This window comes from Zootoca vivipara, chromosome 1 (assembly GCF_965207765.1).
Source record: "Zootoca vivipara chromosome 1, rZooViv2.hap1.1, whole genome shotgun sequence".
NCBI classification, from domain to species: domain Eukaryota; kingdom Metazoa; phylum Chordata; class Lepidosauria; order Squamata; family Lacertidae; genus Zootoca; species Zootoca vivipara.
Genome location: NC_142582.1, coordinates 103,468,579 through 103,494,661, shown reverse-complemented (window position 1 = coordinate 103,494,661; position 26,083 = coordinate 103,468,579). Strand labels below are relative to the sequence as shown.

The 26,083-nt window shown below is 47.5% G+C and overlaps 1 long non-coding RNA gene across 1 annotated transcript; it reads left to right on the top strand.

Moving 5' to 3' along the window:
* Window positions 1-1,315: 1,315 nt before the first annotated feature.
* On the top strand, window positions 1,316-25,095 carry LOC118082118 (uncharacterized). Its single transcript, XR_004692189.3, has 4 exons — window positions 1,316-1,492; window positions 12,587-12,649; window positions 20,667-20,821; window positions 24,347-25,095. It is a non-coding gene; the product is annotated as an uncharacterized LOC118082118 (long non-coding RNA).
* The last annotated feature ends 988 nt before the right edge of the window (window positions 25,096-26,083 follow it).

The window sequence follows — 26,083 nt, the reverse complement described above, 5'->3', positions numbered from 1 at the left end:
AAGCTTTTAAGAAAACCAAGCTGGCCCTGTCAGGCCTAGCTTGGGTCTGCTCCATCTGGGCTTCAGCTGCCAAGTGCCACTTTATTTCACAAAGGCCCAAGGAGGGAGAGCGCTGGCCTGCCTCACCCCGAGGCTGCTCCTGACTCTTGGGGAGCCTACGCAGCCTTGCCAAGAGCCTGACTGGCAGCAGCAGCAGCAGCAAGAATCTGGCCCGGGCCTGGCCGCGCTCCTGCCATTGTCAACAAGGCCTTTGTGCCTCGCCGGCTTTGAGCTGCTCTCCAGTTAATCATCTCAAGCTGCAATGGACCACGGGCAGCAGGAGCAGCAGCCTCAGCCAGCCCGCCTCGGCCTTTCTTCTCCCAGCCAGCCAGGCAAGCAGGCATTTAAGCGGACATACATTTCCTCCTGGTACTTCGCAGAGGCGCGGGGAATGTCAACAGCTTGGTAACCAGGAGGGAGGGATGGGGGGGACGGGGGTCCCTCTCTCCTCTCTCCATAGCGACTCTCCGCAGTGACCCCCGTTAGCATGAAAATAGCCTCCTCCAAGCGACGCGGGGAGTCTCCAGGCTGGGGGGAGGGCAGGCGACGACGCGCTCGGAGACAAGCTCCCAAGGAGGGCGCTTTGCGCAGGACGCGCGGAGGTGGCTTCACAACCATGAAGGGGGTGGGGAGCTCACATCCCAATCCCCCGTCAGGGCAGGAAAAGGAAGATCAGTCCGTGGTGCCAGGAGGAAGGGGTTTAGGAAAGGTGCCCAGACGCTACTCAGCAGAACCTACAGTAGCAGAGCTGTCTTATTTTGGGCAAAAGGGAAGTAATGCACTCGGGCATCCAGCCCCAAAGCACGCGCGGGGAGGGACTATGAAGTCTAGAGTCTAGAAATCGCCTCACTGCATCACTGCTCAGCATGGAGGAGGGAAATTACCATTAAACAGACACGTGTACACGACTCAATCAAAAGGCCGAAGGTGCCACTGAAGAGTTACTCTTTAAAAACACATGATTATATGTCATCGGTGGATGTTTGTGCCCTGACACCGGAGTCCCAAATGCCTGTGAATACAGTATACAGCATATATTTATTCTGAATTAAGTCTGACAGCATCTTATGTACGTTTCCGAGCACAATTCAAAGTGTTGGTGCTGACCTTTATGTGGGATGCAAAGGGTTAAGTGCAATCAAGTCACAACAATCCCTAGATAGTCCACTTGGAGGACTGAGGAGGAGGATATGACTAAGCCTAGTTTCCTCTTCCTTCACATGCAAATGAGTTGAGGAAGTGGCAGATAAATTCTGAAGGAAACAGCCATTTCTCTCTCTTGGACCAGACCTCTTGGACTACACACATCTTAGTGAGTCTCTCCCTCAAGGCCTCCAGCCTAGAGAGAGAGATGAGATGGAGTCTCACTTCTTATAAGTGAACTTCACAATGTATATATTACCTTTTAACTAAGCAAGTCTACCTCTTGAGTGTGCTGTACCTCGAGATGCTTGTAAGTAAACATCTTTTATACTTTTAAGAGCATTGTGTTGTGTCTTTTCTTTTAAGAGGGAAAAAGGGGAAATACCAGGAAAATACACTTTATTTTAGTGGCTTAAATCAAGCCTGCGCAAACGTTTTTCTGCTGTGTATTTTGCAAAAGGGGAATGTTTTTACTCTGCTAAAGTTTGGTGCTTGCTAGCACAAGCGGGGATAGGATATATTAAACAATATCTCCTCATCCACATTCCTGAACATTCCCACACTTTAAAGCCCTAAACGGCTTCGGCCCACTGAGGTCCACCGCTGTGGCTCCCGCCCTGTGGAATGCCCTCCCATCAGAGGTCAAAGAGTTAAACATGTGATGATAAAATGGGCAAAAGATTTTGGGTATAATATTGAATATGATGCGTGGTTGAAATTGTGGAATCAAAAATTGAAATTTACTGCATGTACTGCCCTGAAAGAGAATGTTTTGAAGATGATATATAGATGGTATTTAACACCAGTAAAATTGGCTAAGATGTTTAGGATGAGTAGCAAAACATGCTGGAAATGTAAAGAGAAGGATGGTGAATTGTATCATATGTGGTGGACATGCGAAAAAATCAAAAGATTTTGGGAAATGATATATAACGAACTGAAAAAGATTTTTAAATACATCTTTTCCCCAAAAACAGAGGCTTTTCTATTAGGACTTATAGGACAGGAGATAGAGAAAGGAGATCAAGTATTATTTATGTATGCGACAACCGCGGCTAGGACTTTATTAGCCCAAAAATGGAAAACTCAGGAGTTACCAACGATTGAAGAGTGGCAGACGAAAATGATGGATTATGCGGAATTAGCAAGACTGACTAGCAGGATCCGAAACCAGGGAGAGTCAAGGTTCCAAAAGGATTGGAGTAAATTTGTGCACTATATGGAGAAGAACTGTAGAAGTTTAAAGACACTTGCAGGACTGAAATAAACCCTACGAATTGATTTTAAGTAGAAGGAATGAAGGATCTGTGAGATAGGAATGGATAAGAAAACCGACTGGGGGGAAGGAGGGAAGTCAAAGCTCGGCAGAGCAAAGAAAATTGTAATAATTGATTAGATGTTAAGAAGAGGAAATTTCGTGTTTATTATGTTTATTATGTGTTGTTGTGGTTGTGGTTGTATGTTTTGTTTTTGTTTAAATGTGTTTAATTGGAAAATTTAATAAATTGTCTTTTTTTTTTTAAAGAGATAAACAACTACCTGACATTTAGAAAACATCTGAAGGCAGCCCTGTTTAGGGAAGTTTTTAATTTGTGACTTTTTATTGTATATTTTAATCTTTGCTGGAAGCAGCCCAGAGTGGCTGGGGAGGTCCAGCCAGATGGGTGGAGTACAAATATATTATTATTATTATTATTATTATTATTATTATTATTATTATTATTATTATGCATGTTTATACAAAAGTCAGTTCTAGTGTTTGATGCATTTTTCAGTGAAGTAACTGGGGTAGTATAGGATTGGATATGGGCTTTGCGACCCAGGCTGTCAAAGTAAATTTCACTAAATTCAGTGGAAAGGACTCCCAAGTAAGTATATGCACAGCGCTTCAGCCTTCAGTTAAGAAAACAAACCCAGAATACCGGAGTTAACTTTCCACCAAGCGAGAACTAGGAAGCCTTGGGAGAATTTACTCTGAATCCACACAAACTGCGCTCCAGGAATTATCCCCCAGGTTTCTCATAGCCTAAGCAAATGGTTTATAGATTGCAACTGACTAGGATCCTAAAGTAGGATCCTCTTGAACACATGTTTTCCACATAACTCACTTCTAAGGAAATAACTTTAGGGCGACACCCTATTACTCTCCCTCCAAACAGGCAAAGTAAGGCAGCAGTAGAGAGACAGTGTGGTGTAGTGGTTAAGATCTGGGTGACAGGGTTCAAATCTCCACTCAGCCATGAAGCTCACTGAGTGACCTTGGGACAGTTGCAGCCTCTCAGTCTAACCTACCCGCAGGGTTGTTGTGAGGTTAAAATTGGGAGCTCCTTGGAGGAAAAGGTGGGATATAAAGAATATAAATAGATGTAATTTACTCACACTTCATTAGGAGTAAGCCCAGGCATCCCCAAACTTCGGCCCTCCAGATGTTTTGGACTACAATTCCCATCATCCATTCCCATCATCCCTGACCACTGGTCCTCTTAGCTAGGGATCATGGGAGTTGTAGGCCAAAACATCTGGAGGGCCGCAGTTTGGGGATGCCTGAGTAAGCCGGACTGAATTCATCAGGACTTACTTCTGAGTAAACATGCAGAAGCTAGGGCTGCACATCAATAGAATTTATTTGCAAGGAAGCCCCCCCCCCCCCAGATTTAGGGTATGTGTGTGTGTAAGACATATTTACACTTGGAACATTTACTTCTCAGCCACCCCACTGAAGTCAAGGGAGGCACTCTAAAGTCAGTGATCTGGAGATTTCATCTCTGCCTTGGCTTTAGCACGAGGTTATTTGATAAGGAGGCATTCTTAACCAGCATGATCCAGGACCTCAGTGAAGCTGAAGCTCAAAAAGTATTGCTTTCAATACAGTGATCGATACTAACACAGTGTTGCGAAGGAGCCTGCCACTGAAATCGGAACGATTTATTTTCATCTAAAGACTGTGGCTTGGAGTGTCCTGTTGGCTTAATTGATTCACGACGGGAGCCCTCACCAGTAAACCAGGAATCCTGTTTTTAAGAGTTGTAATGTACAACAGCTAACACATGCAGATGCGTGTTCATCATTTGACCACCTAGTCTCGACTGAAGTGCGCCAGAAAGGCCGACCATCGACCGAACAACCCACTGAAAGGTTTTCATTATTACTTGATTAGCGTTGGTAGATTCAGACCTGCCTGGCAGTTGAATGTGTGAAAAGTTTGAAGTGATGCAGTACTATTCCAGACGTGTTAGGTTTCTGATCACCCATTCACACGTGCACTTCGCCATGTCGGGAAACTGTCTCTAAAAGATGAGTTGGAGTGTGCGAGACAGCCCTTAGCTGCTGGTTACCAAACGCCGAGAAATCGGATGGTGAGGAAACCGACTGGCGCACAATGTACGTGTGAAGGTGTGCTAAGAAGTCTCAGTGGTGCTTGATTAGTGGTGGCGCACATCTGAGAGTAATTCTAACCCCCCTTAGCCCGAATCAATGTCCCCCCCCCAAAAAAAAATCCCCCTGGAGTTTTGTATTAATGCGGGGCATATGTTATCCCCAGGACCAGGACTTTGCCCCGCTGGTCGAACTTGTTGCGCCAGTGACGAGGTGGTTCTCATCTCCGCATCAAAAGCGGCCGTCTTTCTTCAGCCGGACGGGCAAAAAAATTAAATAAAATGCCAGAAGCGCAATCCTCGGCCCCCTTCACTTCAAAAGCCGCTATCAGGGAGGCTCCCCGGCGAATTTGCCTGCCTGCCTTTCATTCCTCGCTAGATGAAGTGGGGGTGGGGTGGGGTGGGGGCGGGTGGAAAAGCCCCTCCAACAAGGCCAGGGCGCTGCTAATGCGCTTTGATGGGGATTGAATTCATTATCTCCAATAACACAATTGTGCTCGGCCAACGAAAAGAGCAAAGTAATACTCATCTAGAATTAGAGCGAGGGGCTCAGAAGAAAAGGGACGGAGGGGCCGTTTCAAAGGGAGCAGGGGCGAAAAATGAGAAAACACCTAGATGGACAATCGGCTCGGCGAAGGGGGTCCCCCGGTCTAAAGCGCAGAAGTGTATTAAGTGGGCCATTGCGAGGATCAAGGCGCGTTGGTGGTCCCTGACTGCGCATTCTTGCCTTGGCCGGCCAAGTCGAGGCGAACAAGGACGGGGTCTTGACATTTCCTTTCCTCCAGAGAGTGAGGGGGGGGGGGACTTAGACCTCGTCCCTCTCCGACCCACCCGTCTAATCACATTTACTTGGGAAGCAGGAAAGCCGGACAGAAAGGAGGAGGAGGAGGAGAGGCGGGGGTCCTGTCTCTTGAGCGCAGCCGGTATGGGCAAAGTTGGGAGCGCGACTCTGCTCCTGCAGGAGCGAGAAAAGATACACCTGTGGCAAGTATGGACGGTTAAGTTCTTTTAAGCATCTGGCTTAAGCCTTTGATCCGAAAGTGAAAATCTTTAGTTACGTTCAATGGTCCATCCAAATAAAGGACCACAGTCAATAGGATGAATTGGGCACGGGAAGGAAAGTATCCCGGACCGCTCTCTAAAGCAGGAATGGCCAACTTGTGGACCTCCAGATGTTGTGGGACTACTACTCTTATTATCCCTGATCCATTGGCCGTGCTGCCTGGGGCCGAATCCAACAACCTCTGGAACACTTGAGATCTCTCATGGGAGGATGGGATTAAAACAGGGGTAGCCATCTTGGTGCCCTCCAGGTGTTGTTAGAGACCAACTCCCGTCAGCCACCGCCAGCATTGCCTATTATTGCCAGGAATAGTGGGGGTTGTATTCCAGTAAGATCTGGAGGGCTCCACGCTGGGTATCCCTGGATATTTTGGAACTAACTAAACAAACAGCTTCAAATGCGCTTTGGAGTAGCTTTGGGGCAACCCCCGGAGGGCTGGAATGAGCCCCTGACATGCACTTAATTCATAACCGAATATCCCAAGCATCACCGTGGAATCATGGCTAAGCGGGAGGAACTCTGTCCTTTGCCCCAAACAGCTGGTATGGATCAGGAGCAGGAAAGGGAACTTGTGAGCTGGGGGGGGGGACATAAAGGGCAGGAAAGGCGAGCGCAGATGAAGCTGCAAGAGGTCAACTGGAGCCCCGAGCAAGAGCTCCGCTAACTCCCCCAAAGTGTTAAACCTGATGCCTCTAGAAAATAACAAGTAGTTTATTTTTTATTTTTTTAAATGAAAAATAACAAGATGATGAAGAAGAAAATGACTCTGTCGGTCAATATAAGCGCAGGTCTTTTCATTTTAATTACTTTCCATTCCAGTCATAGGAACCCAATCCAAGGGGCCAATGTCCCTTCGCCCTTCCCCATAAAATAGTTGAGGGAGCCCCCCCCCCCACAGTTGATAGGCATTGCCCTTCAAATTGTGTGTGTCTTGTGATCGATTCTGCAGGGCGGGGCTCCCCCCCAATATTTTATTCAAGTTGGCGCCTTTGATTCCAGTGAATGTCTTTCATAGGAGGCAACCAGAACGCAAGCAGTTTTCCAGTACAGTACATAACTTTGAATGCGTGGGTAGCGCTCAGCAGCCACTTGTTCATAAACGATGGCGGTGAGGATCTCGATGGCAAGGATGCTGCGCGCAGGGGCCTTTGCAGGCGCTTCAAACCGGAGCGCCAAGAGAGTAGAAGGCGAGTCCTCTCTTTCAGGAGCTGGACGGCGAAAAGCAGCTCAGAATGAACCTGCTCGGTGCCTTCCACGTTTCCGCCGAGCAGGGCAGGGGCGCGCCTGAAACTGGCCAGGCCTCTGCTCGGTTTGGTGGGCGGGTCAAACGCCCCGCGTCTCCTCGAGTCGGCGTCTCGCCGCCAGAAGCTCCCACAGAGCGGGCTCCGTCCAAAGCAGCCACCGCCGCGGCTCTCGGCAGCGAAGGGCGGTTTCCCGGCGGTGCCCCAAGGGACAGGCGCGAGCGAATACCCTGACACCCAAGTCTTGCCGACCGCTTGAAAGGCGCTCAGCCGGCGAAGAAGATGGTGGTAGGCAGGTAGAGAGGAGCTCCCCTTTCTCGCAAGGCCGGGGAAAGAGGGAGGCGGGCTGAGCCCCCAGAGACAAGGCCCTGCTGGTCGCAGCAGAGAGCCAGACCCGCAAAAGCGCGCGGTTGGGGCCTAGCAAACGCCTCCAAGCCTCGTCGTGGCAGTTGCTTCTGCTCGCTGCTTTGCCCTCCGTTTCTTGCCGTCTTCGATTTCCTCTACCTAGAGGGTCCAGTCAGTGCCGGATTTACCTATAAGCTAAACAAGCTATAGCTTAGGGCCCCGCTCTCTTGGGGTCCCCCCAAAAAGATTTAAAGGGGGAAAAACACTGGATGTACATTTCCAAAATATAAGATAATAAAATAAAACAAAACCTACACACAGCAAGTGGCAAATGGCTTTAGATACCTATTAGATCCATAAATTACCATACAGCATATATTCAACACAAAAACAGCGACAATTTGTTGTTGACAAAGGACAACTGGACATATAAAGGGCCCCATTACCTTCAGTAGCTTAGGGCCTCAACAAACCTAAATCTGGCCTTGGGTCCAGTCCATGGGCGTAGCCAAGGGGGGTAGGGAGAGGCAGCTAAAAAATCAATAAAAATACATGACAAACTGAGGCTCCCCCCCCAACAAAAGCCCCCCCCCAATCCTGGCTATGGCCATGGGCCAGTCGCTTAAAATAAGAGCATCCTTGCCACTGACTTTTCATTGGGTGGTAACATGGGATTTTTGTTAGGAGGGAGCAGGACTTGGTGAGGGGGGGGCAGGACTGAAGTGATTGGTAAGTTAGTTATGTATTTCTGTTTTTTTACTTGATCTTGGGGGGAGCAGCTGCCCCCTGCACCCCGTTGGCTACGCCCATGGGTGGGAATGACATCCTTACACACACACACACACACACACACCCTGCCTAAAATAAGTTAAGGGAGGCAAACTTCACTGAGCCTAACAGGCAACCAATGCTCATGCATTTAAGACAAATTCTCAACTCAGTTGCCAAAAGCGGATTAGCGAATTATGCAAAAGCATGAAAAAGAGAAGAAGAGTTTGGGTTTGATATCCCGCTTTATCACTACCCGAAGTCTCAAAGTGGCTAATAATAATAATAATAATAATAATAATAATTATTATTATTATTTATACCCCGCCCATCTGGCTGGGTTTCCCCAGCCACTCTGGGCGGCTTCCAACAAAACAGTAAAGTGCAATAATCTATTAAACATTAAAAGCTTCCCTAAACAGGGCTAACTTCAGATGTCTCCTAAAAGTCTGGTAGTAGTTGTTCTCTTTGACATCTGGTGGGAGGGAGTTCCACAGGGCGGGTGCCACTACTGAGAAGGCCCTCTGCCTGGCTAACATTCTCCTTTCCCTTCCTCCCCCACAACAAACACACTGTGAGATGAGTGGGGCTGAGAGACTTCAGAGAAGTGTGACTAGCCCAAGGTTACCTAGCAGGTGCATGTGGAGAGCGGAGACGCGAACCTGGTTCACCAGATTACGAGTCTACCGCTCTTAACCACTATACCACACTGGCTCTCCACACTGGCATTTCCACTAGAAAACATACTGGAAGAGTAGCAAACAGGTAAAGTGTCTTGGTAGTATCATTTCTTAAATTTCCAAGCCCTCCTTACATGAAAAAAGGTCTATTAGAGCAAATTGCTTGAGAATAATGAAGTTTGGGGGTACACAGGAAATAAAAAAATGCAGGCACATTTCGCTGGTTTATGTAAAATACATCGCATTTGATCGGAAAGGTGGGGATGCACTGTCTGAGCAGCTTCAAGATAAGGAAATTGAACACCGGCACCCATATCTATGAACAGCTTCTGGTTGGAATCAAGAAAAAACCCTGCTTCTGCTGTTTCTAAATACAATAAACTACAGTATTTGGTCCAATGTAGAGTATATGACCGATATGAGCTTCCAACTTCTTCTAGGCGCCACTACTGGAGGTCTCGGGAACACTAAAGGAAAGCGAGAAGCAGGAAAGTCTTGACAGTATTGACACCACAATTGGGAATAAAAGGGGGAAATGTAGAGGTGGGAGTCAGAAGTTGGACAGGGAGCAAGGCCTAGTGGAACTTATTTAAGCATGTATAGGATTGCCTGATTGCAGAACTCCAAAATGGAAGTGAAGAGTTTCCTCTTCAAAGTAGAGTGACGCCTGTGCTTGTCTCACCAGCTAACCTGTAGCTTCTGAAATGTGAGCGGGGATGAATATGGGTTCAGTTGTGAGCTGAATGGTGCCCTACTGATCCATCCACCATCTGAAATCATCACCCAAGGCCTTTCTCTAGGTGACTCCATGATCCGAAGTGCTGCTGGTGGCAACTAAAGAGAGCTTTTGCTATTGTGAATACCTTATCTTTCAATAAATAATAATAATAATTATATTGGGGTCAGCCTGGAAATGTCCTTTAGGTGCCATGCAAAAAACACTTCTGTTTTCTTAAACTTTTAAGAACTAAGAATGTATGCAGTTAACCTGGAACAGCTGATTTTTGTGTCTGTTTGAATAAGCTGCTGCTGTTTGAGTTTGTAATTTTAATTTACTTGTTGGATAGTACTTAAGAGTGTTGGACCAGGAAAGTGGGAGACCCGGGTTCAAATCCCCCACTCAGCCATGAAGCTCACTGTGGGTGATCTTGGGCCCATTACTGTTTCTTAGCCTAATCTACTTTACAGGGTAGTTGTGAGGATAAAATAGAGAGAAATATGTATGCCACCTTGAGCTCCTTGAAGGAAAGGTGGGATATAAATATGATAGATAGATAGATACAGCAGGATTATGGAGCAGGATTTCTAAATCATGTGTGATCTGAGACCAAGTCCCTTTCATTTGAGAAATCAAGCAAGGTGTGCAAGCTATCCTGCACACATGAACACATCACAAGACCTGGCTTTATCTGGATTCCCCACCACAATCCACTCTCGGGGTCTGACACTGTAAAATATTCTTTTGTTGCTGTAATCCAGATGACTGAGGCCCAGCCAAGGTGCTAAAGTGTCTCCTCCAGCACCATGGCGAGCTGAATTTCTTGAATGCAAAGGGAATTAAGGTCCTCAGCAAGTTGCAAGATTTGAAGCTAACTAGAAGGGAACTAAAAAAAAAGGATATCAGGATTCTTCATGGATTATGTTTTGAGTGGGGAGAAGAGGCTTAGAGTGGCTCCATGCTAGTCCCCAGTATCTTGAATGTTAATACTTTTGCCTAATGTTACCTGCATAGGTGCCTCCTGAGAGTTAAGATTAGAAGAAATAACTTTTGGGAAGGGAATCGAGAGAAGAAAACCCTAACAAATACTTTCAGAAGGTCAAATGATAAGGACTACCTTGTTAAGCTCATTGGAGCTTTGGTTACGTGTTAGATATGGCTGCAAATAATGTTCATTCCCTTGTGCAGAGAAGGAGAAAGGAGTTTATTACATTTCAGCTCTTTCACCAGATTTTATAGAACTTTAAGTGAGAACTAATCCAATGCCACAGTAGTGCAATACCTTTATGAGGGCCAACTAAAAAACCCAAAATGATGAACAGTCTTTTGAGGTCTCCAGAATAACATGCTGGATGCTGAGTTGTGTGTGTGAGTTGGGGTAGATGAGAATGGAAGCTGGGAGTGGTGAAGTTTCTCTCCAGCTCTGCAGTTTATACCAGTCTTGAACTGCAATGCAGGGGGCATTTTGCAGACAACCCCGGATTAGCCTTGCAAAGTGCAAGATAGCTTGTAAAATACATCCAAGGTTATAGGGACAAACATGCAAAAATGGATGTCCCCCCCATTTTTATGCATTTATTTCCCATCTGTTCCCACAGACAATCTCCATTTCCCCTTTTTATCCTCGTAGCATTCTGGTGCAGTAGGTTAGGCTGAGAGGTAGTGACCATAGCTGCCAAGTTTTCCCTTTTCTCACGAGGAAGCCTATTCAGCATAAGGGAAAATCCCTTTAAAAAAGGGATAACTTGGCAGCTATGGTAGTGACTGGCCCAAGGTCAGCCAGTGAGCTTCATGGCTGAGTGGGGATTTGAATCCAAGTCCTAGTCCAATTTTTCAACCACTACACCACATTGGAACTCTTATCTTTTTAAAAAATACAAAATCCAATAGTTACTCAGTTTGGTCTCAAGCTTTAACTGGAACACACAGGTCCCTTAGAGATGGAAAACAAAAAGCAACGTGGGTATCTTTATATTAGCAAAGTTGGAGATTACTTTCTAGGTGGTGCCAATTGAGGTATCTGATTGGAAAGCATGTGACTCTTGGAAGGAAAGTGTCACCTTCAGGTAGTAGCAACCGTCTCACTTCAGCTTCATGATCCCTGTCCTTGATGGTTGTATCTAGCAGTCTCTGAGACACAAAAACATAGGCAGCTGTTTGGGTCCATAAGAGGAAACAAAGGCACCAAAACCCCACCCACAGCAAGGTGATTCTTTTATATTACAAAGGAGTGAGCAAGTTTTCTAATTTTTTATAACTCCACATCAGGCAGGATGTCAAACAAAGTGGGTGTGTATGGGGGAGATGCAAGCCCTCGCATCTCTCCAGACTTAACGTGTCCTTCAGATAAAACCTAAAGCCAAGGTCCAAAGCTTTTTGTCATTTGAAATACCTGACAATGTTTCACAAGATACCTTTTGGGCAAACTCCATGTTGGGCAACTGGGATCCTAGACTTTTCTTCCAGTATTGCTTTGAAGGACACCTGAACTCTTTGCTGCTTATTTTGCCAAGGTGCATATCCAATAGGTATATACTCAGAAATGAGTCCTGTGGAGATCATTTAGGCTTGCTGCTAGGTTTTTGTATATATACACTTAGGAAAGAGCAAGCCCAAATGATCTAAATGCAACTCACTTCGTAGCAGACACACAGCAGGGTTACATGGTTAGAAAGTGGGAAATTTGAGTTATTAATTATTTGTGATATATGACTCAAAAATATACATGTACATAGGTACTGTATAGATTACTGTATAAAAGACTGAGACAATGGTATTTTCACTTTCCTGTTTCCTTTCAGGGAAAGTACAGTATTAGACTTAGGTTTTGTCAAAACTGCCCCTCTCCCTTTTACAGCACAAATGTAAAGCTAATTTCCTACCATTTCTGATATAGAAGGTTAGCAATCAATTTGTCAATGGATTTGTCCATAGCATCATCAACAAATATAATGCCATCTTTTTTGGGGGTGGTGGTGGTGGACTAATGTGGTAAGGAGAAATAGAAATACTGGGGTGTAACACTGGGGTGTAAAGCTGTTGAATGGGCTTATTCATGGCAGGAAATTATTCAGGTGATCCAGGTGAATCCAATCAGCAGTGACTAATTCCAAATGTGACTTGGTATGAAATCATCAATGGAGATTCTCTGATCAGGTTGGTGTTAAATTGGCAGACTCCCATTTCCTGTAAGACAATGGTCTTTCACTTTACAGATTACACTTGTGAATGCATCTGCTGGAAAGGAGACTGTAACCATCAGAAGGTTGTTCCTAAAGGTTAGTCTGAATCTCTTCTATTGTAATTTGAACCCTAAAAGCTTCATTTGTTGTTTAGTCGTTTAGTCATGTCCGACTCTTCGTGACCCCATGGACCATAGCACGCCAGGCACTCCTGTCTTCCACTGCCTCCCGCAGTTTCTTCCTCTTCTTGCAGTCCATGGGACTCTCAAGAGTCTCCTCCAGCACCATAATTCAAAAGCATAAATTCTTCGGCGATCAGCCTTCTTTATGGTCCAGCTCTCACTTCCATATATCACTACTGGGAAAACCATAGCTTTAACTATACGGACCTTTGTAGGCAAGGTGATGTCTCTGCTTTTTAAGATGCTGTCTAGGTTTGTCATTGCTTTTCTCCCAAGAAGCAGGCGTTTTTTAATTTCGTGACTGCTGTCACCATCTGCAGTGATCAAGGAGCCCAAGAAAGTAAAATCTCTCACTGCCTCTGAAATGTACTCGGAGTCGAGAGTGAATTTCATGCTCTTTATTCAGCTCATAGTCATCAAGGAGAAGAGGAGAAGAAGAAAATGGCTCTTTTCCCAAAACCATCTGCTTATATACATTATTTACACAATGGGCCTTGCGTGATTGGCTACTTCAGGGCTACACCTGTGGGCCAATTATATTGTGGATTGACTTCTGCCTGCAGCCTGATTGGCTGCTCCTACAGGCCAATCAGGTAGCAGATTCGCTTCTGCCAGCCGCCTGATTGGCTGCTCCAGCAGGCCAATCAGGTTGCGGATTCACTTCCACCTGGAGTTGGATTGGGTAGCTCCCGCTGATTCTGAATCCTATTGTTCTAGGATTCAGCTCAGTACATAACACCCCTCCCCTCTAAGTTCCAGTCCTGCCCGGGAAGTTGCATTCGTAGTCCCCAAGGTCTGCTGGCCGCCTCCGTGTGCGTTGTGGCCTGGGGTGTTCCTTGGTCAGGGGTTCTGGTTCTGGCTCGTGTTCCGGGGCTGTCTGGTCTGGCGCCACTGAACCACTAGGTTGTGGCTCTGGTTCCGGTGTCCTTCCAGCCTCGGGGCGCCCCTCTGTGCCTACTGCTTCTGCTTCCCCTGCCCACCCCTCTCGCTCTACAGGCCTCACTGCCCTGCTGTCCCCTTGGGACCCCTCTGTCCCGCTCTCCTCCCGGGTTCCTCCTGGGAATCGTCGCCGTAGCTGGTCGCAGTGGCGGCGCCAACATTGCCCCCCTTCCGTTAGTACCTCGTACGACACGGGACCGGTCACCTTGGTGACTGTGGCGGGTACCCATGCTGGGCCTGCCCCAAAATTCTTTGCGTACACTGCGTCCTGGGCCACAAATGTCCGGGGGTTCCTGCCTTTCCCCACCACTACCTCATCCTGAGCTCTGTCGGGGTGAAGTCGGTCCAGTCTAGTAGCAAGGCGCCGGCCCATTAGTAGTTCAGCTGGGCTCCGGCCCGTCGTTGTGCTTGGGGTGCTGTGCTGTGCTAGAAGAAATGCGGCAAGGCGGTATTCCCAGTCCCCTTGTGTCATGCGGCGGAGGCTGTCCTTGGTGGTCCGCACCATGCGCTCCGCTTGGCCATTGGTGGCAGGGTGGAATGGTGCTGAGCGGATGTGGCGGATGGCGTTCTGCGCTGTGAAGGTCTGGAACTCCTCTGACGTGAATGCGGTTCCATTGTCCGAGACGAGGGTGTCAGGGAGCCCGTGGGTTGCAAAAAGCTTACGTAGTACCCGGATGGCTGCCGCCGTCGAAGTGGACGGTACCAGTGCGACCTCCAGCCATTTGGTGTAGGAATCCACCACTATGAAGAATGTTTTTCCCTGGAAGGGGCCAGCGAAGTCCACGTGCAAGCGTGACCATGGATGTCGGGCGGACTCCCAGGGCTGGACTGGGGCCCTTGGGGGATCCGGGCGGGATTCTTGGCAGGTCTGGCAGTGTTGGACCCAGGCCTCTATCTCTCTGTCAATCCCCGGCCACCACACATAACTCCTGGCAAGGGCCTTCATCCTCACTACCCCTGGGTGTGTCTCGTGTAGGGCTGTGAGGACCCTTTTGCGGAGGGGCTGGGGAACAACAACCCTGCTTCCCCATAACAGGCACCCCTTGTGGGCCGACAGTTCATGTTTGCGGTTTGTGTAGCCAGCGAATTCTGGCCCGGGGCTGCTGCTGGGCCATCCTCGCCACACCCAGTCCAGGACCCGGGAGATGACCCTATCTTTTGTGGAATGGTGCGCAACTTCTTGTGCCTGAATGGGTCGGTCGGGAAGCAGCTCCAGGGTCATAACCTCTTGCGCAGGCGCTGGGTCGGGGCCTGTTTCTGGTAGTGGTAGCCTGCTGAGGGCGTCTGCGTGGCCCATCGCCTTCCCAGGGCGGTGGATTAGTGCATACTGGTAGCCGGCAAGGAAAATTGACCACCTGAGGACACGTGGAGACAACACTTGGGGGGTCTGCTTCTCGGGGGCAAACAGGCCAAGCAACGGCTTGTGGTCAGTCACTATGGTAAAGGGCCGCCCGTACAAGAAATCATGGAATTTTTTTTCGCCCTTCACGATTGCCAGACCCTCCTTGTCAATCTGTGAGTAGTTTCGTTCGGCTGCAGCAAGCGTCTGGGAGAAGTATGCCACCGGCACCTCTCTTCCATCCGGGAGTTGGTGTCCCAGGACAGCGCCGATGCCATAGGGAGAGGCGTCGCATGCCAGCACCACTGGCAGCCTCTCGTCGAAGTGTGCCAAGACCGAGTTCGAGACGAGCAAGTCCTTGACTGCCTGGAATGCGGCCCTTTGTCGCTGGCCCCACACCCAAGGGGCCCTTTTATCTAGGAGTCTGTGTAGGGGCTCCGCTACCGCTGCCTTATGGGGAAGGAAGGCATGGTAAAAGTTCAATAGTCCCAAGAATGACTGAAGTTCGGGCTTGCTCTTGGGCGCTGGGGCCTCACAAATGGCCCGTACCTTGTCACCGGTTGGATGGACCCCTTCTGCGTCCACCTTAAATCCCAGAAAGTCCACCTGCGGCACTCCCAGTAAACACTTTTCCCGCTTCACCTTGAGGCCCGCCGTCTGGAAACGGTGCAGGACGGAGCGGAGGCGGTCCTCAAATTCCTCTGGTGTGGGCCCGGCGATCAGTACATCATCGAAGAAAGGGGTGACGCCAGGAATCCCTTTAAGGAGAGAGTCCATTAGATTCTGGAATATGCCTGGTGCCACGCTAACGCCAAATTGCAGCCGCTTTACTCTGAATGCCCCTCTGTGCGTCACAATCGTCTGAGCCTCTGCTGTGGCTTCGTCCACAGGCAACTGTTGATACGCTTGGGCCAAGTCCAGTTTGCCAAAGATTTTTGACCCAGCCAGGGTGGCGAGGACATGGCTGACCACTGGCACTGGGTATGCATGGGCCGTGAGAGCCTTGTTTATGGTGCATTTGTAGTCTGCACAGATGCGGACCGAACCGTTAGGCTTGACGGGTGTGACAATTGGAGTTTCCCAGGGGGCGTTGGGCACCGGCTCCAGTACTCCTTGCTCCACGAGCCGGTCCAATTCCTCGTCTATGCGGGGTTTCAGGGCGAACGGGACCCGGCGGGCCTTGTGCCTGATGGGTCGTACAGCGGGGTCTAGCTGTAGGGCAATGGGGGGTCCTGTATATCGTCCCAATGCCCCATCGAAAACCCCTGGAAACTCTTTGCATATGGCGTCCACGTCCACTTGTAAGCTAGTGCGGTTCACCCCGGTAACGGCTAGCCCCAGAGGTCCAAACCATGCCAGTCCCAGTAAGCTAACGTAGGGGCCCTTAACTACCAGCAAGTCCAATTGTTGCTTTCGCCCTCGATATTGCACCCTGAAGGTCCCCACCCCCATTGTAGGGACCTTACGTTTCTGGAAGTCCCGGAGGGTGAATGGGGCCGGCCTTAGTTTGGGACCCCCATTAGGGCACAGTTCCCTTAATGTTCGGGCCGAGATTATGGATAGAGTTGAACCCGTGTCCAGCTCCATGCGGCATGGGGCTCCCTCTATCTGTACCTCTATATAAATTTTCTCTGTGCTGGGATGGGGCAACTGGAATACCTGGTAGTCCGTGATCTCCGTCGAGTTGCCTTGGTGCATGGTGCCGTGTGACCTGGGGCTCCTGGGTCGGTCATCTGATGCTTGTCGACGGGTGAGTCGAGCCCGACACACCCGGGCGATGTGTCCCAATTTTCTGCACTGCCTGCACTCTGCGTTGTGGAAACGACAGGTCCTCCTCTCGTGGTTCTCCCCGCAGCTTGCACAGTTCCCTCCTTCTCGTCGAGGCTGCTGTGGTGTGTGTGCTGCTTGAGTGCGCCGCTGTACTCGGTGTACTTCCTCCCTGTCAGATTCGGATTCGTCGGTGAGGTCTTCGTGGTAGACCCTCGGTTGGGATGGCGGGGTCGGTCGTGCCTCTTGCGTTGACCTCTCGGCGGCTTCGGTTGCCAGGGCTTCCTCCAGAGCAATCTGGAACGTGAGGTCTTTTTTGGCGTAGAGGCGTCGTTGCAACATCTCGTCCCTCAGGCCACCGACGAGGCGGTCACGAAGCATGTTCTCCAACTCTGAGAAGTTGCATAGCCGGGCGGCTTGGCGGAGGGAGGTCACAAACCCAGTTATGGTTTCCCCCGGGGCTTGCCGCTTTGCGTAGAAGGCATTTCGGCAAGCTACCACCGAGGGCTGTGGTGAGAAGTGCTCCTTCAGCCGTTCCATTATTGTTTTGTAAGAGACGGTAGCGACATCTCTAGGTGCAAGGAGAGCCCGGGCGATTTCAAACGTCTCCTCTCCACAGACGCTGAAGAATGTCGCCCTCTTCATGGCATCGTTGGTGACTTCTTTCGCTTGCAGGAGGAAGTTGAAACGGGCGGCGTACCCTTCCCAGTCTCCTGATGCTGGTTTGAATGGCGAGAAGCTGCTGTCGGTTGCCATTCTGGGTTCCTTGGGTCCTGGAGCTGAAGCCTGGATGCACAGTGCGATGCAGCGGTGCAGCAGGTGGCGGTGCTGCGGTGCAGTGCGTGGTGGCGGTCAGCTCAGCAGGATCCCACCTTCGTCGCCAGTGAAATGTACTCGGAGTCGAGAGTGAATTTCATGCTCTTTATTCAGCTCATAGTCATCAAGGAGAAGAGGAGAAGAAGAAAATGGCTCTTTTCCCAAAACCATCTGCTTATATACATTATTTACACAATGGGCCTTGCGTGATTGGCTACTTCAGGGCTACACCTGTGGGCCAATTATATTGTGGATTGACTTCTGCCTGCAGCCTGATTGGCTGCTCCTACAGGCCAATCAGGTAGCAGATTCGCTTCTGCCAGCCGCCTGATTGGCTGCTCCAGCAGGCCAATCAGGTTGCGGATTCACTTCCACCTGGAGTTGGATTGGGTAGCTCCCGCTGATTCTGAATCCTATTGTTCTAGGATTCAGCTCAGTACATAACAGCCTCCATTTCTTCCCCTTCTTTTATGCCAGGAGGTGATGGGACCAGTGGCCATGATCTTGGTTTTTTTGATGTTGAGCTTCAGACCATATTTTGCGCTCTCCTCTTTCACCCTCATTAAAAGGTTCTTTAATTCCTCCTCACTTTCTGCCATCAAGGTTGTGTCATCTGCATAAAAGCTTCATAGCTATTTACAAAAAAGAACACGAGAATAAAACTATCTGTGAAAAACAGTTAAAAACAACTTAAATTCTTCAAAAGTAATTAAAACCATCTATAATCTGAAAACCAGATTAAAACACATGATAGTATTCTACATGTCTGGATATACTTGCCTAAACAAAAATGTTTTTGGCAGGTGCCAAAAAGAGTACAGTAAAGGTGTCTGTTTGGTGTCAATAGGCAGGGAGTTTCAATGTGGGGGTGCAGCTGCACCAAAAGATTGATTTCTTACAGAATGAGTATCAAGTGGTACCTGTAGCAGTGCCAGGTCCACAGATCAGAGCAGCCCAGTGGACATATATATGATATAATGTGATTTAGTTGGGGTGTAGGACAAAAGGACAGTTCTGGATTTTAGGCTAAGGCTGCTGCCATTGATCTCTTTGGAGGCATCTAGCTATTCTCAGCAGAGACAGATTTAAGGCAGTGTGGCTGGTTCTCTTGCACTGGACACAGAGCTAAGGGAGGTGGTGCAGGGCATCTCAATTATTATGTCATGCACACTCGGAACAGAAGGTGAGAAGCTGGGGTACGAACCAAATTTTGGCCTTGCACAGGGCACCGCTGAAATTTGAAAGACTAAAGTCTGCCCCTGTTCTCAGTATGAGATGGTTATAGAAAATATCTTGACAGGGTAGTCTAAACAGTAGAAAAACTTGATTCATAGTATCATAGAATCTTAGAGTTGGAAGGGAGCCAAGGGTCATCTGGTCCAACCCCTGCAATGCAGTAATCTTAGCTAAAGCATCCATGACAGCATCCATCCAACCACCATTTTTAAAACCTCCAAGGAAGGAGAGTTCACAACCTGCCAAGGGAGACTGTTCCACTGTCAAACAGCTCTTACAGTCAGAATTTTTTGTCTAGTTGAAATCTCCTTTCCTGCAACTTGAAGCCATTGGTTTGAGTCGTACTTTCCAGAGCAGGAAAAAACAAGCTTGCTCCTTCCTCCATGTGAGAAGCCCTTCATCAAAATGTGAATGTTTGGATGGGAAGACTGAAATTTGACTAGTGGATATACTTGTGAATTCATGGCAGGGGTGGCTTGGCTGCGGTGTGCTGAGTGAAAGCAAGGCCTGAAAAGATTTGGGGGTAGTTATAGCAACCAGATCAGTCCCTGTCTCCTCTCTGCCCTCTGAAGCCCTTTCAGCTCAGGCTGCCAGAACACGTTTTTAATTAAAGCGTATAAAAAGTTGTTTTGTCAGGCCTCTCGCCATCCCATCAGTTTCAAAATGGTTAATGAGGCATCATCTCTTTTTGATGTTCAGGGAAGCATGGGGGACTACCTAAAGTCGCCACCAAGAGAGTTAGCTCTCAATCAGGATCCCCACAACAGGGAAAGAGCGACCAGCTTCATGCCACTGACAAGGGGAAAGCTTCAGAAATGTATTGCCCTTGCAGAACTTGCAAGGTCAAAGTTGTAGTGAGCGCCTGTGGATCTGAAAGGGAACCAGGCAGCCTGTGACTCCTTCCCTCCCTCTTCCCATTTCCCCCCCCAAACCCCTCTCCTTCCCTGTTTTTCTGTGCCGCAGCAGGTAGCCTTTCAGATGGCCACCACAAGAGGCAGCAACTTCAACCAGGCAGAAGAGGCAGCCACTCACTCGGGTGTTCATATAATATACGGTATAAAGGAGAGGCGGAATTTAGAGAAAGCCTGGCCTGGGCTACCTGGTTATTTTAAAGGATAGGCCCAGTCTACCTAGGTATCCTTTTTTCAGTCTTCAGCCTTTTGTTTATGTTGAGCTAACCACAAATACATATAACCATAAATACATATAACCGTAAATATAAAGTAGCATATGCAAAGTTCGCACACATCTAAACCCTCTTTTATCATTTTTCTGCTTCTTTTTTCATGACGTGTTTGTGACCACCCTATTTCTGTATTTTCATATTTTGTTGGAAGCCGCCCAGAGTGGCTAGGGGAACCCGGCCAGATGGGCGGGGTATAAATAATATATTATTATTATTATTATTATTATTATTATTATTATTATTATTATTATTATTAAGGGCTCCAGGGCGAGGGACTGAGGAATGAATTGGGAATGCTACACAAGTCATCTTAAAAGCAAGGGGAGCTGTGCATAGAGCATATAAACTGATCTGGACTCTGCGTTTATCATCTGAAGCCTTTCTTCATGTGCCTCCATTATATATTTTTAGGCGCCAGGTGAAAATCTCTTCAACTAGGTCTTTAGCTGATTACACAGCCTTCTAAATATTTTGTTGTTTTTGTTTGAACTATTTATTTGGGCTTTTATCTTGTATTTTTATATTGTGAACTGCCCTGAGATCTTTTGATGAAGGGCGGTATAGAAATCTAATAAACAGCAATAATAATATTTGTGCTCTTGTTCAGCTGCTGTTCATTTCAGAACCCCGTTCGATTGTGTCCCTTAGATTCCGTTTGAAATGAGAGCCTGCCTCTGGCCCTCATAGGTGGCCCCAAAACAGCAATCCAGTTTTTGCCCGACTGCCAGCCACAGCCCTCAACCTTCTTGGCCAGGTGGCTTCTGACTGCGTGGAATAGGCACAGACTCCAAAGACATTATCAGGTAAGGTAAAAAGCCAAAGATCCCTGGACGGTTACGTCCAGTCAAAGGTGACTATGGGGTTGCGGCGCTCATCTTGTTTTCAGGCCACAGACAGCTTTCTGGGCCATGTGTCCAGCATGACTAAACTTCATCTGGCACAATGGGACACCATGATGGAAACCAGAGCGCACAGAAACAGCGTTTACCTTCCCGCCACAGCAGTACCTATTTATACTTGCACTGGTGTGCTTTCAAACTGCTAGGTTGGCAGGAGTTGGGACAGAGCAACGGGAGCTCACCCCGTAGCAGGGATTTGAACCAGCAACCTTCTGATCAGCGAGCCCAAGAGGCTCAGTGGTTTAGACCACAGCGCCACCTGCGTCAGGTAGCCAGTTTAGGAAAGGCTGATCTAAATTATTACAACTAGAATCCACAGCATGTTTAAACATTCAAAAGAAGTGTTCCAAAGGGTGTATCAGTTGCAGGTCAATCTAATGATGCTTATCAGCTTGACAAGCTAGGCAAGTGTTGCTAAAGACTGGAAAAGGCCTGACCCCTTGCTTCTAAAACTAAGGGGGTAGGTCTATAACCCACAGAGGGTGGGTCGCACACATAAGGCTTTTAATGCAGAGGTTTACTGCTGCCAGAGTTAAAAAGCTACAGGCAGTAATGACTCAGGTTAGATAAGGGATTGGATGGGTGGAGCAAGTGAACAATACACCCAAGTGCTTTTCTTTCAGCAACCATGGTTCAAATGAAGGTTACATTCCAAGGGGAGTGAACATTCCCCCCCCCCCCGGAAAGGATTGAAAAGCCCTTATTTTTAGTTTCAAAATGGCTAAGAGGGCATATGTAACTCTGAATATTGCCATGTTGTTGTTGTTGTTTAGTCGTTTAGTCATGTCCACCTCTTCGCATCCCCTTGGACCAGAGCACGCCAGGCACTCCTGTCTTCCACTGCCTCCCGCAGTTTGGTCAATATGGAATATTGCCATAGTTTTCTGATATGGAAGAGGCATCGAGTCTTCTGGGATTAACACTTTGCTACCATATGGGTGTACTCTGCACCTTACCCAAATGGCTCATACCTATGACAAAGAATTCCCATTAAAATCCATGGATAGGATCCAGCAATTTGAAATGGAAGATTGGCTTGGAATCTCAAGCTGAGAATCTTCAGCATCCTCAAGCAAACTACAATTCACAGAATTCTCCTCCAACTAGTATAATATGGCCAGCGACTCATGCTGCTTTACTGCATATAACTTTTGAATGGTATAACCAAAGCTCCAGGGGGAATGGTTCCAACACTTGGGAAGACTTAAACACTGATATGCCTTTAGTTGGGACGCAGGTGGCGCTGTGGTCTAAACCACAGAGCCTAGTACTTGCCGATCAGAAGGCCAGCGGTTTGAATCCCCGCCACTTGGTCCCAGCTCCTGCCCACCTAGCAGTTCGAAAGCACGTCAAAGTGCAAGTAGATAAATAGATACCACTGCGACGGGAAGGAAACGGCGTTTCCGTACGCTGCTCTGGATTTGCCAGAAACGGCTTAGTCATGCTGGCCACATGACCTGGAAAACTGTCTGCGGACAAACGCCGGCTCCCTTGGCCTGTAAAGCGAGATGAGCGCCACAATCCCAGACTCGTTCATGACTGGACTTAACTGTCAGGGGTCCTTTACCTTTTACCTTTTAATGCCTTTAGTCATGGGGGGGCCAAGGAAGGCCATCTGCCCCCCAATAAATAAAAAGAAATAAAAATACATAGCAAACTGAGCTTCTGCTCCCCTAACAAAAGGTCTGCTCCCCTCAGGAAAAATCCTGGCTATGCCCATGCCTTTAGTAGAAGAGATCACAGAGAAATGTCCTAAAGTTCCCATGCTGTTTTACTGGGTGACTAGTGCTGATCTAGGGAGTGGAATAAAACCCACCATTAAGGAGATGTTGGGCCTGACTCTGTAGACACCCTATATATAGCACAGAGAAGCAAAATAGTTTTAATTAAGAGGGTCAGCAACAAGAAACCAACAAAAACACAACCACCGAATCACATTAACAATACAGTACAGTACTGGTATCTATCAATACATCCATGTTGGTTTTACACATGTAGCTCAATATAGGCAATCCAAATATCCAAATACGTAGGTATCCAAGCGACTTTAGCATTTATTGTTGATGTCCTTTGCTTGATTTTCTGTTTTGATAGTATTTTTCTCCTCTTCTATCCCTTCTTTTCTTATGCATTCTTTTCTTTAAAAAATTGCAATAACACAAATAAATGAAAAAAAAGGGCTCCAGAACACTGTTTTGGTCTTGTCACTTATATTAATGGTTTATGGTGGTACTGCAGGAGTGGCTAGGAAAAAGTATATGCCTTTTCTCAAGACACTTTCTGACCTCCCAATTTCTGGTGCCCTACTTTTTCTGCTGCATGGTCCTCCAAGTGACTGTACACTATGGAAGGGGAATCTCAGGCCCAAGGGGCAAACATGCCCACCACCAGAGCTCCTTATCTGGTCCTCCACAGGCAACACTCCAGTGACACCCATTACTGGCCCTATTTGCACCCTCCTTGAGTCTTTGCCTGGTTGCAATGTGTCCTTGCATTCTGTCGTGTTGCCCCCAGAAGGATACCTTCACACATCGCACACTGGGCCCAGCCACATTTCCCCTTAAGTCCGTTTTTCCTTTTTACCCTGTTTTCCACCTGGTCTGGGTGTCAAATCTCCTTCGTTCTTTCTTTATGCAACTTTTGACCCTTCTCTCAGTCCTTCCACAGACTCAGGCTACATCACTTCCCCTTTTGGATTTTTCTAAAACTCTGCTTGCAACTGGCATTCCACCACGAACCACCCACCTATTGCTCTTATAGTACTTGATAATCCTTTTATTTAGCTCATGTTACAGTATAATTAAAAGCATCAGAATACAAAGCTAAGCTAACAAGATTAACTACTTTGCTTTTATGTGGCAGCCTTTCAGCCTCACTGCTAGATGTTGTCTGCCGGGGCTGTGAGCAGTTTGGAACAGGGGGTTAGGTAGTTATTTCCTTTACTTGTCTTATGAGGCCCCATGGCATAACTATACACCAGGAAACCCTTGATCCCTCACCACTTCTTACTGTATGCTGAAAAGGGCTGTAGAACAGTATTTCACCATTTGTTTTATCCTCACAACAGTCCTGCGAGGTAGGATGTTGACTTTCCCAAGGCCAGCCACAGATTCCATTGCATCACACTACGGTTGAGAGCCTCCAAGGAAATTCCAATGTGCCCTGTATATTATAACAGATGTGGTGTGAATACAATGGTACAACTGAAACACTGGGCAGTCTGAAGCATTTGTAATGTGAGAGGCCCAGATTTCCAGTGCCCACAAATCTCACTAGCTGCCATTATAGTTGATCCACCCATACCAAGTGGTGAGGCTATCCTGGATCTGAACCATTTCAAGAAGAAGGATACAGCGAAGGCAGCTTTGCACTGTGTGATTTCCCTGATGCTGACCACTGTTCTTTTGCTTTTTCACATCTCTCCAAAAGATGTACACACAACCTGTTGGACTACTGCAATGCACTCTACGTGGGGATACCTTTGAAGGCGACCTGGAAACTACAATTAATCCAGAATGCGGCAGCTAGACTGGTGACTGGGAGTGGCTGCCGAGACCATATAACACCGGTACTGAAAGACCTACATTGGCTCCCAGTACGTTTCTGAGCAGAATTCGAAGTGTTGGTGCTGACCTTTAAAGCCCTAAATGGCCTCGGCCCTGAACCACCCCCATTGTTCATCCCGGACACTGAGGTCCAGCCCCGAGGGCCTTCTGGTGGTTCCCTCACTGCGAGAAGTGAAGTTACAGGGAACTAGGCAGAGGGCCTTCTCAATAGTGGCAGCTGCCCTGTGGAAGTTGGAACGCCCTCCCATCAGATGTCAAGGAAATAAACAACTACCTGACTTTTAGAAGAGACCTGAAGGCAGCCCTGTTTAGGGAAGTTTTTAATTTTAGATGTTTTATAGTGTTTTAAATATTTTGTTGGGAGCCGCCCAGAGTGGCTGGGTTGTTGTTGTTGTTGTTGTTATTATTATTATTACCATTTTTAGCATCATCATCATCATATCATCATCATCATCATCTCCAATTAATACTCTCTTTTCTAGTGCACAATATGAAACAAATGAAAGATTTACAGGTGCAAGGGAGGGAGAATTGTATTATGAATGTTTAAAGATCACCCAGCTCAATCTTAGGTTATTTAAAGATAAATAAAACACCAACAGCAACAATGTGGCATTGGTACCCATCAGGATGTTTATTTTGGAAGAATAATTTCTTTATGCAATGTCATTTTGGGGATACTCTAAAACTAATGATGGCCAGCTCACATATGGAGCAACCGCCTCACTGTTGCTGAGAACCTCAGAGAATCCCTGAGGCTTGTATGGACTTGTATGGAAACACCATTTGGATGACGCGGCGCCTCCATGTGGGCAGGATATTCATGGCAGATCTAGTTCTCATGGCAGCCCAAATTGGAGTGACTCACCATTTGCTGCTGACTGGTGTGGAATCACACAGAAATTGTTAACTGGGGTAATAATTCTGAGGTATCAGCTGGTATACTGTAGTCCACTATCTACAGATCTGAACCACTTCAGGACTGTAGGTGGAAGAACATAGGAAGAGCCTGCTGGATCTCAAATCCTGTTCTCACTGGGGCCAAGCAGATGTCTATGGGAAGCCAATAAGCAGGACCCGAGCACAACAACACTCTCCCATTCCAGCAACAGCTCTTCAGAAGTATACTGCCTCCAATCGTGGAGGCAGAATATAGCACATATCCTCCATTCATTTGTCAAATCCCCTTTTAAAGCCATCCAAGTTTGTGGCCATCACGGCCTCCTGTGGCAGTGAGTTCCATAGTTTCACTATGTACTGTGTGAAGAAGTAATTTTCTTTGTCTGCCCTAAATCTTCCAATATTCAGCTTCATGGGACGTCGAGGAGTTCTAGAGTTACGAGAGAGGGAGAAAACCTTTTCTCTATCTGCTTTCTCAAGATCATGCATACTTTTATACACCTCTACCTTATACTTACCTTTTCATCAGACTAAAATGCCCCAAATGCTGCAACCTTCCCACATAGGGGAGTTGCTTCATCCCCTTGATTGTTTCTGTTGCCCTTTTCTGAGAATCACATGTTTTCACTCTCTACACGCAAACGCTCCTGCATCTAGAAAACCAGCACATCAGGGAAAAGGGTGGGTTAGAGTTCTCCAT